Source organism: Haemaphysalis longicornis, unplaced genomic scaffold (genome assembly GCF_048455015.1).
Source record: "Haemaphysalis longicornis isolate Haplotype H1 unplaced genomic scaffold, Haemaphysalis longicornis Haplotype H1 scaffold_8, whole genome shotgun sequence".
In the NCBI taxonomy this organism is placed as follows: Eukaryota; Metazoa; Arthropoda; class Arachnida; order Ixodida; family Ixodidae; genus Haemaphysalis; species Haemaphysalis longicornis.
In genome coordinates this window covers 195,288,833-195,304,719 of record NW_027526445.1, presented here as the reverse complement: position 1 = coordinate 195,304,719, position 15,887 = coordinate 195,288,833, and the positions used below count along the sequence as shown (strand labels likewise).

General features: G+C 46.8%; 1 non-coding gene across 1 annotated transcript; it reads right to left on the bottom strand.

The window, feature by feature from the left end:
- Positions 1 to 15,361: 15,361 nt before the first annotated feature.
- Trnat-agu (transfer RNA threonine (anticodon AGU)) lies at positions 15,362 to 15,434 on the bottom strand. The gene has a single exon. It is a non-coding gene; the product is annotated as a tRNA-Thr (tRNA).
- Positions 15,435 to 15,887: the final 453 nt, after the last annotated feature.

Below are 15,887 nucleotides of genomic sequence, written 5' to 3'. Positions count from 1 at the left end.
TCCCCAGTGCCGCCGCTGCTTTTGCGGCACGTTCACGACTGAGATTTACGATTTGTGAGCGTTTGAAATTCATGTTTGTGTGGAGCAGTCACTCTGCGCGCAAATGGGGTGTGTTTACGAGAGTGTAAATGTTTCCGACGCGATCTTAGTGTGGTATTTTCGGTCTGTATAAGCGCCAGGTGTGTGTCACAGGCCAGCGTCGCGGAATCGGCGTATGATGGAGCCGATTGTAGTTACACTGACCTGAATTTACTAGCCGTGTCTCCGTAACCACCGGTTCCTCATATGTTCATGCTACGGCTATACACTACGATTTAAATCGGTTTTGTGCGCTTACATAATCAGCGGAGCACTCATACCTGACAGCACACCAGTTACGTTTGCCAATATTATACCTCAGATATTGATAACCACCATTTACAAGCCAGTCTGTGTTAATTTCGGAAATATTCAGCAAAAGTACGATGGACAATGCATAATTATACTCGGGGGTCAGCACACGACAGAGTCGTCTTGTCGTGAGGTGCGCGCCCGCAGACCTTCACCTGCTACATATATCCTCTGCGAGCAGCGCGGAGACGGGGTTAGAATATAATCCGCGTCCGCGACTAAATGCTTCTTCTAAATATCGTCATATGGCACAGGAAGCCTCCAGAATAAAGCAGAAACTGAAATCAGAGGGCCTTATCACATACCACACTCTTCCAACGACACATTTCTTCGCTTGTTGAACAGCCTACCCTGTATACTTCCAAAAATACGTCCGCCGTACGATCAGCTCTTCGTTGAAGTAGAAAAACAAATAGAAAGTGAACGCGGGATTTGTGTGTGTGTGATTACTAAAACGTATACTTGATTCCGCTCCGCATATGTACACAGCGTCCCCCTCCACCCCCCCCCCCCCACCCCCCCACCGATTTCTCGCGAAATAGCAGTGCATTTCGCGTATAGTTGGTCTAGTGAAAGCTACCTGGCTTAAGTTTAGACGAACGTCTTTAGCATGCCAGAAGCTGCACTGTTTTTTTTTTTTTTTCACATCCGTTAGAGCTATTATGTTTCTAAATTCCGCGTTGGCACAGCATTTATTTTTCTGTGGTTTCATTTCCTTGGTTCTTGCTATATGGCGTGTGTGGGCACATATTTAACGACGCACAGGCTTGGAATATACTTTACATTCTCGCATGGTTTATATTCTTATAAAAGGTATAAGGTATTGTCCGGGATTGGGTAATCACATCCCCAAACATATTTTTCTGCGGCGTATATATGCGAAACGATGCCGCATTCGTTGTCCACTCTGCAAATTGACGCCAACCTCTCATTGTGCCAGTATCAGGTCTTAACGAGGCGTCAGTCGAATTCATTTGTGCCTGATGTTTTGAAGGTGACATGGGTGATATGTTGCTGCCGTCGCCGACGCCCGGAAGAGCGGCGACGAAGCGCGCAGAACCGCGTCCCCGGGTAGCTCTTGCAGGCGATCGCGTACTCTACGAAGACGCAGCTGCTTTTTAATTGACCTAAACGTACTCTTTGCCTATAGTCGTCACCATAACTAGTTTTTTTAGGGCGCGGAAAGGCGAAAAGAAGCGAAATAGAACCAAAACATTGCACGAGCCCCTACCAGTCACGCAGCGCAAATCCCGTCAACGCCGCGGAGAAGCGGCGGCAGGCGGCGCAGCGATCGCGAAGCTCGAGGCGTGTAATATAAATAAGCTATTTATATAAGAATATTAAACCTTTGCGTCCTGCCGGTGATGACATATGGAGCGCAAACATGGCGCCTCACTAAGCAACTTGAAAGCAAACTTAGGTCAGCTCAGCGGGCCATGGAGAAAAGAATGATAGGAGTAATGTTAATTAAGGGAGAGGAAACGAGCTTCCTGGATCAGGGAAGAAACTCGAGTAGAGGATATCGTAGTTCAAGTCAGTATGTGGTATTACTTTAGACGTCGAAATTAGATAAGAAAATAGAGAACAGAAAATATTCTTTCGAACGTGAAAGCATAGTTCGGCAGGTTCACTCAGGAGTGCAGGAGTGCACTCACACACCCCTCACTCACCACTCATGAGTGAGCGCTGAGTTAGCCTCGCCATCGTTTTGAACTCGCGAGTGTCAGCGCGAGTGAGTGTGAGCCCCAGGCGCAGTGAGCTCCGCTCACCACTTGCGAGTGCACTCGCGCCATTTGCGGGGCTTACCGCGGTGAGCGCCGCTGTCGCGCTTGTACTCGCTGTTGGGAATTCTTCGCACGAGGCGCTCGCTGTGATGGTTGTCGACGACGGGATTGCTCTTAGCTTCGGTAATATGTCGTCACTGAGCTCCTGCTATGGGGCACCCTAGAATTATTTCTCTGGTGGCGTGTTGATTTAGGAATATAGTTTGGATGGCCTTCTGACGCCGTAGTGCACCATACTGTTCGGGTTCATGACTCGCGGCGGGTCTGCTGCTCACACTCGCGTGCGAGGGTAGACGACGAGTGGTGAGCGCGAGAGAGTGCGAGTGGTGACGACGAGTGGTGAACGTGAGTGAGTGCGTGTGGTGACGGCGAGCGGTGAGCTTGAGCACGAGTGAGTGCGAGTGGGGGAGGGTGCGTAGTGCGAGTGAGTGCGAGTGGTGAGGGCAGCTGGTCAGCGTGAGTGTGAGTGAGTGCGTGAAGAAAAATATATTGTTGCGTGTGAGTGTGAGTTAGGGAGGTATGCGTGAAAGTATATATATGTCAGGAAGAAAAAAACAAGTAGATGTTAACACTTAGCTAACTAGCAGAGAAACCGGCCTGTCACCGCAACATAAGCGTGAAGGGCAGACAAAACATCCCTGTGGAAAACTCCTAGGGCGGAAGCGCATAGTGATAGAACAGCGGAATTAGAGAGCAGAAGTTGGTTCCGGTTAAATGTTGACTCTTGAAGCGTGTGTTACATTGGGGAGAAGCTGCAACGATTAAAAATTGCGTTCTATATCGTCCGGTTCATCACAGAAAGGGCATTGAGGGAATGAAGCGACGATAGATTTATGAAGGTAAAAATTAATCGGAGAATTTCGCATCGAAGTTAAGTGATTGCTATCCCGCAGATCCTGGATTCAGAAAAAACCGGCTTCCATGAATGACGAAGGTGGTTAAATTCGCTAGAAGAGGAAATGGCGTCTTGCCGATGAGTCTGTAGTAGTTGGACACGCCTGCATATCACCCCCAATAGAAAGCTGCCAACTGGACACCGCACGACCACGGGGCCGCCAAAAGAGACTGGCTAATTGATCAGCCACTTCATTGTATGAGGTCTTTGAATTTCCTGGAACCCACATTCGCCTAATCACACGAAGCTGATGAGGAACAAATGACCAGAATGTGTGGACAATTGAAGACGTAGACATATTCTGATCAGGTTTGTTTTTATTATATTTTTATTTTATGTTAGATACCTCCCCTACTCTCACCGTGTGGCAGTGGAACTGTAGATGCCTCAATCGCAAGCGACAGTGCTAATCTCCAGCACTTAATTTGTCACTGTCCGAAATTTACGTGTTACAGAACCTTCAACTCTCCTCCAGATGCCTCCTCCTCATACATCGACCCTCGTACACTGGAACCCTCCACGCTGACTTTAATTGCGCACTACTCTCAAGAAAGCGGTCTAGCGCGAGCAGTTTAGAGCCGTGAGCCTGTTCTCCTCACCCCACGTGGCCTCTTCCGCCTTCGTAAGGAGTCAACCAGCTTCAACTTGAACTATCCATTTTCAAGATGTCTGAAGCTACGAACATCACCCCTTCTACTCCCGTTTTCCCAACTTGACATAGCGTCTTCCTGGTGTAATAAAGATTGATTGATTGATTGTGAGGGTTTAACGCGCCGACGCAACGCAGGCGATGAGGCGCGCCGTAGTGGAGGGCTCCGGATTAATTTTGACCACCTGGGGATCTTTAACCTGATGTAATAAAGGCTATCTCACTCTCTCTCTCTCCCTCCGCCACTTCAGCCAGCAACACAGTCCGGATGTTATTGCCCTACAAGAAACGGAAACAGGTCACGTTAAATTGGGTTGGTATAATACGCACATCGCTCTCGGTTGTTTCCGTACTGCCATTCTTGCGAAGCAGCAGCACACCTCTCAACAGCACTCCGTTGATACCACTATCGAACACACCCCTGTCGAAATACTACCACGCAACAAGATTCACCAAAGCTTGTTTATCACTAATATCTGCAGACCACCATCGAAATCCCTTGTGGGCCTGGACAAACTCCTCCGAACGACCAAACAACTCACCCACGGACACAAACTGCTCGTCCTTGGCGATTTTAACGCTCCGCACACCGCGTGGGGATAAACCATTATAACTAAGAAAGTCGTGGATGTACATACGTAACTCTGCACAGCAATAACAGCTTACCCTACCGACCCCACACTGCCCACTCGCATCGGCAACAGCGTTTCCCGTGACACGACGCCCGACCTTACGTTCTCCTATTATCAAGAACAATATCAAGATCTAGGGTAGCTATTAAAGCTCTGTCAAAGCGGGCCATTAAAATATCGCTAACTGGTGCGAGACATGAGCCTATGCAAATCCCCTCTTTCTGAACCATGAACCGGTTGTCATGAGAGATAAAGGTAGACAACAGGTAAAAGCTTAATAATTCTAAAAACTGGCTCACGTTTACCCCACACGAGTATTGAAATTTGACGGTGCCATGACGGTCAATGCACTGAGACATTTCATCACAAAGGAGGTTCTTTGGTAGCGAGTAATACAAGCCCTTGACGTCGAACGGAAAAGGCGCTTACATTGCTTGGGCACTTACTCAGGAAGAACGACGAGATTTAAAGCGGTCTCCTGATGAGGTAGGGGTCGCCTATTTGCAGAAAAGCCAAGGATTTTTGAAGATAACCTCCGAGGAGGCGTTGCCATGTTCCACGCTCAGACACAATGACGCGAAACGGGCATTCTTGCTGCAAAAATGTTGTCTATGAAATTCCTTTTTCCTGTAAACGGTGGTATGTAGGGCAAAGAGGGCGATGTATTCATGATCGCTTGCGCGAACATGCGAACACAGAGAACGAGAGTGTGAAGCTGGGCGAGTCGGTAGGAATCCATTAATAAAAACAGCGCAAAGGACGGGATACGAAAGAAAACAGACAGGGACGGGCGCTGTCCCTGTCTATTTTCTTTCGTATCCCGTCCTTTGCGCTGTTTTTATTAATGCGAACGCACCAAAGCGCGTCCCTATTAGTCATCTTTTCGCTCACTGTAAATAATGCGGATGCAAACCTCTGTCCAAGAAGTGTCAAATCTTCCAAAGATACAGGGACCAACGTACTCGCGAAATTTGCGGGGCTCACCGCATTTATGAACGCGGTGACACGTGTGTGAACGCTCCGCCATTGACCCTACCTACTACCAAAAGAAATGAGATATCTGTCCGATACCCTCGCCTTGCAAACTTTGCAAGCTTTGGTTTGTTTGAGTTCCCACCTCCCCCTTTCTTCATGCCTTTATGAAACCGCTCGCGGAAATAAAGCATTTAGTTGTTACCGCTTCGTCCTGTTGTTCTTCCCTGTCCTGTACTTTGCGCTGTTTTCGCTATTCTTGAATGTGTACCGACCAGCCCGAATTTTTACCTTGTCGCTTATCAGATCCAATATAAGGATGACATTTTATCCGGGAAGAGCACTCGCACACGCATTGTCTGAATGAATCCCGGGACACATGAACTGCGGGGACATCAACCCGTCTGCTCACGTCGCAGTATGCACGCCTCCGCTGGTTGCCCCTGCTTCTCAATCTCCCCTCGGCAACGTCGCAACAATGCTGGGCACACTTGGGAACGCCGCATTGCAATAACAACGCCGCTGGTGTACCTTCGTGGCGTTCCTTTCTGTGGTGTACCTTTGTGTCGCTAAATAAGATTTAGCGCAGCAAAGACAAGGACGGCGAAGAGGCAGGACGGACAGGGCGGGCCCGCCCTGCCCTTTCGCCGTCCTTGAGTTGGCTGCGCTAAATCTTATTTGAACAAACTGGCCCAAAAACACGTCTTGCTGTGGCATTCCTTCTCCGCCGCGTTCCGCAGCAATTTTCATCATGTGCAGCTTTCCCGCTCACATTAGTCCTTTCAACAGCGATTACTCTGTAGTTATTTAGTGAAATGTAAAATATTTTCGCGCAGCTAATATTTGGGGGGAAAACTTGCTTTTTGCGCAGTTTCAAGCATAGCAAGTTGAGCGACTAAGCTCCAGAGTCATGGAAACTATCCCATACAAATGTATGGGGAGTAGGATTTGACAGCGAATTACACAAAATATATTCAGAATCCTAGAAAGTTCTTTTAGAGTTTTCATCTCCACGTTGGCGTCTTCGTTTATGCCAAATAGTACTTTCCTGAAGTGGCTTTGCTAGGTTCCTGAGAGGTCGGAATTTTGAGCGAGAAAGCTGGGGATAAAAGAAGCCATGGCAAACACTGACCTAACTGCTCGCATAATTAAAAAACGGCACCGCCCTGCTCAGCCAGCAACCCTTATTTTGTATGTCTTGTACTAAAGCTTAGCGTTGGGCTAGTTGGGTACACATGACACCTTTGGAAACAGCGCGGAAAACTCGGACAGAGAGAGGGCAAAGAGACACGAGCGCTGACGAACAACTGGTGAAATTTTATTAGAGTTGGCAATAAATAAAAGATTGATTGATTGATTGATTCATTGATTGATTCATTGATTCATTGATTGGTTTATTGATTGATCCATTGATTCATTGATTGATTTATTGATTGATCCATTGATTCATTGACTGATTCATTGATTCATTCATTGATTCATTCATTGAGTCATTAATTGTAGGGTTTAACGCGCCGACGCAACGCAGGCTATGAGGCGGGCCGTAGTGGAGGGCTCCGGATTAATTAAGACCACCTGGGGATATTTAACGCGCCCCGAAATCTCGTACGCACGGGCGTTTGTGCTTCTTGTCTTTATCAGAAAAGCGGCCGCCGCGGCCGGGAATCGAACCCACGACCTCGTGCTCAGCAGGCAACGCCTTAGCCACCGTGGCGGCTAATAAATAAATGGATCAACGTAACCATACGCCGGTGCGAGAAAAAAAAAAAACGAGATAAACAAAGTGCGGCGTTGGCTACAAAAGGCGGCGTCGGCGTCGGCTATTCATTGCCAACTTTAATAAAATTTCACCGGTTGTTCGTCAGCGCTCGTGCCTGTTTGCCTTCTGTCTGAGTTTTCCGAGGTGTTTCCTAAGGTGTCATGTCTGTTTTGCCACACTCAGATTTCATCCAACTCGCATCATTTATTACAACATTGTCAGGTCGCAAAAACTTGATTCGGGCACTCCCCCGCCTTTCCGTGGTTATTTTCCGTAAAGTCTTTTTGAAGATCCTGCACTAATTCCTGTGGCAACGCTAATTCCGCCCGCTGCGTTACCACAGCCAGCTCCGTCATGTCGTCTGCTCACCCGAGCTGACTAACCGCCGTTCTCTCAACCCCCCCCCCCCCCCTTTTTGCCTTCTTTTACCATGGAACAAAGGCCTTCCGTCAGTCATTAAAGTCTCATAGAAATCGTCCTTGAAAACTCCCATGTTAAAACCCGCCGTAGCTCTAGGTGGCGTTTCCGTACAGCCGCCGAGGAAGAAATTTCGCCCTCTGCGGGAACAGCAGTGCCTTCCTTTTCTGAAGTGCCTCTGCTGAATCTTTTCCCGTTATTGCCTGACACGTTTTACACGAACCCTACGTGTTGTAAAAAGAAAAGAAACCCTTGGCCCTTCACAGCCCCGGTTGAGTCGCCACATGTTTCGCCACACGTGTATACACACACCCATTACTCTTAGAATTCATATGAGGTTTCACAGAGCTCTCTCATGGCACCGTGCAAACATGAGAAATTTTAATCTTCAGAAATGTTCGAGACTTTTATTTGTGAGGAAAAAAATATTGCGATGTTAAAACAGAGCCACAAATAAAGCTATAGTTTGGCGAAATTGTATGCCATGATTTGGCTTGCAGAAGCGTCTGGGGTACTATAGATTGGTTCTTGGCATGGTCGACGAATGTATGACTCGGAGTTCCGTGACAGAAAGTGCTTCACTCTTGAAAAACACAAGAAAATCAGCAATGAGAGAAGGCGAAAAAAGGCAGGAAAGACAAAGTAAGACAAGTGCCAAAAAGGTCCATCCAGAAGTAATTCAAAATTTTAGCAGTCCCAGCTGCGAGAGCAAAAGTGAAAAAGCGAAAAGAAACAAGAAAGCGAAACTAAGATAAAATGGCGAAAAAAACAAAAAGTTTCACCGCTCCGTTCGAAAGCAATCAGCAGTTCCAGTCCTATGGCAAGAGTTCAAAGGAAGAAAAACAGAGCACTAAAACTTCCGAAAAAAAGCGATTACTGTCCAACGTTAATATAACGTGTTGCGCCAGTTTGAAGCAACAGATCAAAAATCTGAACGTGTCAAAAAACAGGAACACTCAAAACAACTGCAGCAAACGCCGCGAGTCAGCACAACAAAAAACCTATTTGTTAGCACAGCAGCAAGACAAGGTCAGTGCGGCCCCTCAAGTATGCACAAGAGCACCAACGGGTCAAAAACGTCAACTGAAGCTTCCAACTTCCGAAACAAAAGTCGCGGACCACCCATAACGCAGAAAAATGCAACTAAGAAAGGGATGTAATAGCCCCCCAAATCAGTGATCGCGGAACAGAAAAGCCGATGTGAACGTTGCGCTACTGCAAAAAAAGTCCATCGGCTGCTCCGAAATCACAAAAAATAAAACATATACATACAAGGTCCCACCAAAAAGTGAACTTGTTATGCATTTGACCAGGATTAGCATGAAGGCAATAGCAGCATTGGTTAAAAAAGAAACCTCCAGCGCGCGAGCCCGAAGCTCACGAACAAATAAAGAACGGCTGTGGAAGCAGCGTCATCAGACGGGCGGCAAGCAACAGAAAAAGGCTAACAGGTTTCGTAAGTACAACATAGAGGCCTAACACAGTTTAACCAACAAAAAACACAAGAAAGAACAGGATAAGGGCGCGAAACTAACACGGAAAACTGAAACGAGCGCGCAAAAAGAACAAAGTTTCATTCGGGTCTGAACCCCATAAGCTGCGCGTCAAAGCGGTGCAAAAAACATCAAAAATGGCCTCACAACTGACTGTAGTTAAGAACGAAGCAGCGTAATAAGCTTAAAACAATATGCAATCAACAAAAATTTAGAATACCTTCAAAGAAAACAAACAACACTTCAAAAAAAGAGCGTCAAGGTGCTCGGGGCAACAGAAGGAGATTAGTGGTCTAGAAGCACGAACAGCGCATGGAACAAAACCAAGAAGGTACAATGGGCTTTAACTGGAAAAATTGCGCGAGCTTAAACGGTATCTATCAACAATTAAAAATAGCCACAACAAGCTTCAAATATAAAACAATTCCATGGAAATAAAGGAGAAGTGTTCAACTGTTCTACAAAAACACAAAGCAACGGTAAAACTGATATGAACAGAACTAGCGCGACGGGTAAAAGATGTATGGCTGACCAGTAAAAAACCAAAAAACCGCTAAAACTGGTTTGAAACAACAATGTCCTGCTGCTGCAAACAGGGTTCAAGTATTCTAACATAACACAAAGTAACGACAAAACAGGCTAGAACAAATGTAGCTAGTATCGTTGCGAAAAACATTGGGGTGGGTCGCGAAAGCCACAGCAGTTTTATAATAACTCAACAAAATATCATGGCAGAAAGCACTGTACAACTATTTTACAACACAAATTAACGGTGAAATGAATTCCAACAACAACAAAAACAACAAACCACGGCTATAAAAAATGGTGAAAAATTGGGTCAGGTCTCGAAAAACCGTTCCTAACACGACAAATGCGAAATAAGTCAACAGGATCTAGTGGCAGCAAAACGAACAGTGTTCCGCTATTTTACAGTAACACAAAGTAACGGCAAAACTGGTACTAAGGAAAAAAGCAGGACTATCGCGAAGGGTAAAAATATTTGGTGCAGGTCACGAAAAACACAACTTCCACAACAGGTTTGAAATACGCCAAGAGAATTCCGTGGCAAAAACCAATGTTCAACGATTCTACAACACATCAGGTCAACGATAAGATTTGGCTAAAAAAAAGAACCGTGTGCTAGTTAACAATTTAGGGTTACATCGTAAAAAAAACGCAACTGTCAGAACCAGTGACACGCAACGAATGAGGCAATATCAAGCTCACGCGCGCGCGCACACACACACAAAAACAGCCCCAACCGGATTGAAATAATGTTGTGGCAGAAAAACTTCAAATATTCCACAACACAAGTCAATGGTAAAAGTGTTCGAACAAAAAGGACTCACACCTCAGATATTTTGGGGAGCGGCTCACCAAAAATACAACTGCCAGAACCAGTAAAACAATGAATGAGGCAACAGCAAGCTGCTCCCACACACCCAAGACAAGAGGAACGTTTGAAAGAAGCCGCGATAACGCATGCTAACATGCATTCAACAAAATAAAAAAGAAAACTCCAGTGGTCGTGAGCTATTTGAAGCGTTAAGATTTAAAACTGGTTCAATGGTTCCGGGAAAAAAAAACATAAAAAAAAGAGTATCTCACGGAGTTTGCGAGCCGCCGGTGAGGTGCGAGCTGCTCTGGTCGACTTTTCTAAAAGCAGCCCGTCAAGATTTCCATCTCTGCCACCGTCCATGCCGCAGAATCTTCTTAGCAGGTCATCCCGGTGCCTTCTGCGATCGCTGCTCCAAGGCACTTGAGGCTGAGGAGGCTTCAGATGCGCTGTTTTGAGCCGACCCGGACATAGGGCGCGTGCTAAGCCTTTCTGGAGCTTTCCGAAGGAATCTTCCTTGGGACGGGCCCAGTTGTACGTCGCTCTGCGCTGCCATTGAAGTGAGGTCCTCTTCCGGTTGAACGCAAGGCAGCTTAACGGCAGAGTTGGGTGAGCACGCAGTGAAGCCATCCTTGGGCGATATGGCCTTTGTCTTCCAGGACCTCGGAGCCCGCGGGCAGGGAACGCGCATCTTAGATCCAGCCAGCTCGTGCTCAGAACGGCGCGAGCCTAGCTCGCAGTGGCAAAAGATGACGTGTGAAACGGAGCTGATGATGATGACGATAAAAAGGTTGAAAATGCGATCCATGAGCAATTATTACCCACACATAGATCAACGAAGGAGACTTCTTGATAATCCCTTGTGACGCCTGTGACTGCCACTAACTCTTCCTGTGCCACTAACCCTTATGGAGGCACAGAGCTGGGCCACTGCCCTAATGATGTACGCCACTTGTTTATTTTCGAGACGGTTCACATGCCGTGTTGGTGGGTTGGTTGGTTGATTGCCTCACAGCATGAACATACCCATGCGGAGGATTAGCCAAGGCGTTGTTTACCTAATCAGGATGCGAGATGTTCAGTTTAAGATGCCAGGATTAGAAAAGTAAACAGAGAACAGAAAATTTTCAGAATGTAAAAGTAGAGTCAGGAAGAAAGAAAAAATTGGGCCCATCTCGCCGCGAGAGGGACTCGAGTAAATGCGTCGCATAGGGGGTGGGTGTATTGCGTTAACGTTTAGTGTTTGGGGAGTTGGTGGTAGTGAATGCGTTGTATCAGCAGCTTCTTGACGTAGTTTGAATGAGTCAAGGATATAAGGCGCGTTCGTAGCCTCCCATTCTGTGTCGGTTTTGTGGCGCAGTGGGTAGAGCACCATGTACATTGCGTTCTGCCCGCAGGGTCGAGGGATCGAAACCAGGCGCCGGATAGTATTTTTTTATATAGTGTAGGGGGAGGGGTGCGGACTACGACTACGGACGTCAACGCGGGTGACATCGTGAGTTACTGAAATGCTCTGCATTTAAAAAAAAGCAAAATCTTGTAACCCGCCATCTTACGACGACGTGGTCGAAAGCGAAGCTTTCTCGGGATGGATTTTTTGGTTGCCTACTCCCACAGTGCGAGTATGGGCTGCTCTGGAAGTACGCAAACACTTTTCCACAACACCCACAGCAACACGTAGGCACTCCGTGGGCCTAACGTTCGGGTTCGGGGCGTACGGCGCGAATCGGTACCTCCTGCTTGGCATTCGCCAATCCTTTCGCACTCCTCTTTCATAAAGTTCTAGATCACCTCTGCACTAAATTTAAACCTCTTAGCACAATCAATTTTACAGTTAGAAACGTTTCCTTTTTTCGGTGCGGGGAACGCTCTCGCGCGTTGAGTCACGCACAAGCAAAACACTCATGACTATATGCCTCCCGCGAAAAGGTGACACATTAAAGGCCATACTCGCGTTATCGCATGCAGTTCCGATTGTTTGACAAGTTAAATCAGCTCGCTCGGCTTATTTTCGGTAAAGTTATAGCCCAAAGCCGAAATGTAAACAAACTGCCACCGTATATCTATAGCTTTGAGAAGCTTCCATTCCTGGAGGACGCGCTTGAACGGAGATGTGCGAATTTTCACATTTTCGTCAGGATCTGACATGTAAGCTTTAATACCTTCGCTTTCCTCTATCATATAGTTGTAGAGCACCTCTGTACCAAATTTAAAGATCCTAGCGCCAATAGTTTACAGATATAAACGTTTTCTTTTTTTTTTCGGCGTGGGGGTGAACGCGTTGCGACACACCATGGTGTCACGGTAGGTAAAACAAACCTAACTGACTTCTGAGACAGAGTGGCCTTTTAAGGCCGTACTCGCGTTATGGCGGTACTGTTTCGGTAGTTTGACAAGTTAAATCAGCTCGCTAGGCGCACTTTTAGGAAAGTTACCGCCAAAATACCAAGTGTAAAGAAAACTAACCGTAGCCCTATATTTCTCGAAGCAGCCTGTGCAAAATCACATAATAACCAAGTAATCCACCTGGCGTTGCTTTTAAACAGTTGAAATAGGTTAAAAAACCCTCCCACTGCATAAGACAGGCACTTAGAAACTACGAACGGCCGAAATAACAACAGCGCTCGTCGATACGCTGTGTATACAAACCGTAGTAGCCGCAAGCCTAATTTATTTATTTATTTATTTATTTATTTGTGTTACCCTCAGGGCCCAAGGGCGTTACAGAGGGGAGTGGGAAATACACAATAATACAGACAAAAGCAGCAACAACAATAAACATTACAAATAACAGCTTGTTATGAAAACAGGTTGGTGATGGCTGAGCGAAAAGCAATCTCATTGCCGATTTCAGCTACGGACCGAGGAAGGCGATTCCAACTTGCACAAGTGCTGGGGACAAAGGAATCCTGAAACAGGTTTGTGCGACCCGATGGAACGTGAACTTTGTGCTGGTGGTCGATCCGGGACGACATGTAAGATGGACTGGACAATAGCCTGCTTCTGAGGATGGGATTACAATTATAAAACTTATGGAACAAGCATAAACGAAACACTTTTCTGCGTTTTTCAAGAAGAGGCAAAGAAAGGCTTGCTTTCATAGATGTAACACTGGATGTGCGGTGACAATTTGAAAGTATGAAACGCGAAGCTCGATTTTGAACTCTTTCTAACTCAGAACAGAGGGACGCCGTGTTCGGATCCCAAACAGTGGCCGCATACTCCAGTTTTGGACGAACTAATGTTTTATAGAGAAGCAATTTCAAAGAAGAAGTAGCATTAAAGTTTCTCCGGAGATACCCTAAGGTAAATTTGGCATTGTTAACAACGAAATTGATGTGAGTTTTCCAGGACAGGGTAGATGATATGTGCACGCCTAGGTATTTATAGGACAGGACATAAGTTGGGCCAGCCGCGGGATTGAATTCGGAAATAAGGACACTATTTGTTAGGTGGGGTCAAAAGATTGTTCGGAAAGCTACAGAAGACCTCCCGCAACACCGGACACTCAGCTACGAAGGGGAAAAACACCAAATAGGTTCAGCGCTATGTCGAAAACGCCGTGAGCATACCCAGGAGGCGGGGCGACGCAGGGAAAATCGCTAAAATTTGAATAACTCGACAACCCGTGGGTGCACAAATAATTACAATACATGCTGTGACCGCCCGAGCAAGGGCTAGCGAGATATGTAATCGGATTGTATGAATAAAATTACGGAAATAGAGTTTTTGAACCCCCATTGCGGTCCCAAGGCTTCCAGTCTTATGAGAGCACAGGGTTGCCTAATCTTCGCGCAGCCCTGCGAAAAGGCCACCGTTGTTCCGACATACAGTTTTTCGGGCTAGAATAGTGTTAAAATGGCGAGGAAGAACGCTAATATACCTTAAGCGGCTCTTTTGGTCAGCTGAGCTACAAACTAGCCATTCATCGTAGCTATACACTTGAGCACCGCACCAGCTCGCTTTTCCAACGGTTAGACGTCAGTGGATCTCATCAGTAAGGTAGCGCCCCAGCTTATTCCTTCAGAGCCGCGCGTAAAAAAAGCAAAACAGGACACGCTGGCCCGATATCACTGCCGGCTTGCGCGGTAACGTCGTCCACGGGAAGCTTTTCTCACTTTCTCTCCCTTCTTCGTCTAGCTCTGCGCCGTACCCATGCAGATGTGAAGTGCTGCCTGCTCCTGAAGTAACCATCGTCCCGGATACCTAAGAACGCTACAGGTTCAGCCATGCTAGGAAGGCTCTTAGGGTCACAAACAGCACTACCTCACGAGAGAAGAACCTGATCACATGTGGTGTAGCAAATGGCCGCCACCTCCTATGACCGACCGACTCAACTCTCGGCCCTCAGTCCCCAGTAGCTGTAGAGAACCTGCCCACGCCGGCGGCCAGAACAGCCATACAGCAGAGGGTGCTAACAATCCCTGGGTTCGGACAGGCCGCCTTTGTAAATTGACCCTGGGAACGTTCAAAGCACACACTCTGTCTAGCGAGGAAAGCTTGGCTTTACTACTAGAGGATCTCTCATACATCAAGTGGGATATCATAGGGTTAAGCGAAGTTAGAAGGACAGAAGAAGGCTTCATGGAGCTCACTAGCGGGCATCCATCTATCTATCTATATATATATATATATATATATATAGTCCGGATCCCACCTGGCTGGCATTTTTTCCTTCTTTCAAAATTCTTTATGTTTCAATGACCTACCACATCCTCCCCTTTGCTTTCCTAGGTTTTCTTGACTGCCAACTCTTATTTCTGTCTTATTTCAACGAGCCCCTCATTCCCCATTCTTATTCGCTGTCGCTGTACACACACACACACACACACACACACACACACACACACACACACACACACATATATATATATATATAGCGAATCAGAAATGTTAAATGAGGGGCTCCGTGAAATAAGGCAGAAAATAAAGGGTGGTAGTCAAGAAAACCTCGGAAAGCAAAAGGGAGGTTGTGGTGGGTCATAGAAACAGATGAAGAAATTTTTGAGTCAGAAAGAAAGTGGTGAAAAAATGCCCGCCGGGTGGGATCCGAACCCACGACCTTCAGAATACTGGTCTGGTGCGATAACCACTACGCTACCGGCGGGGTTGTTTCCCCACAACTTTATTTATGTTAAGGTTTTTTTTTTTTATTCATGCACTTGGGGTGGTAGCCAGCGCCACTCGGGCTACTCGGGGTGAATGGGAGTATGGGACCTTCTTTTTAACCGCCGGGCCGGGACTCGAGTGTCTACGACATGTCGAGAGTGGTCGACCAGCGTTGAATTCTCTTAAGCTACCCTTGGCACTAAGACTGCCAAAAGGTTTGCTGTCGGGGTTTGCTTTGGGGGTTTGCTTTCCGAGGTTTTCTTGACTGCCAACCCTTATTTTCTGTCTACCACCCTGGCTACCACCTGGCTACCACCCCCAAGCGCAGGAAACAAAAATGCCTAACATAAATACCCAGAAAGTGGAGGGGAAATATAGCCCCGCCGGTAGCGTAGTGGTTATCACACCAGACCGGTATTCTGGAGGTCGTGGGTTCGGATCCCACCTGGCG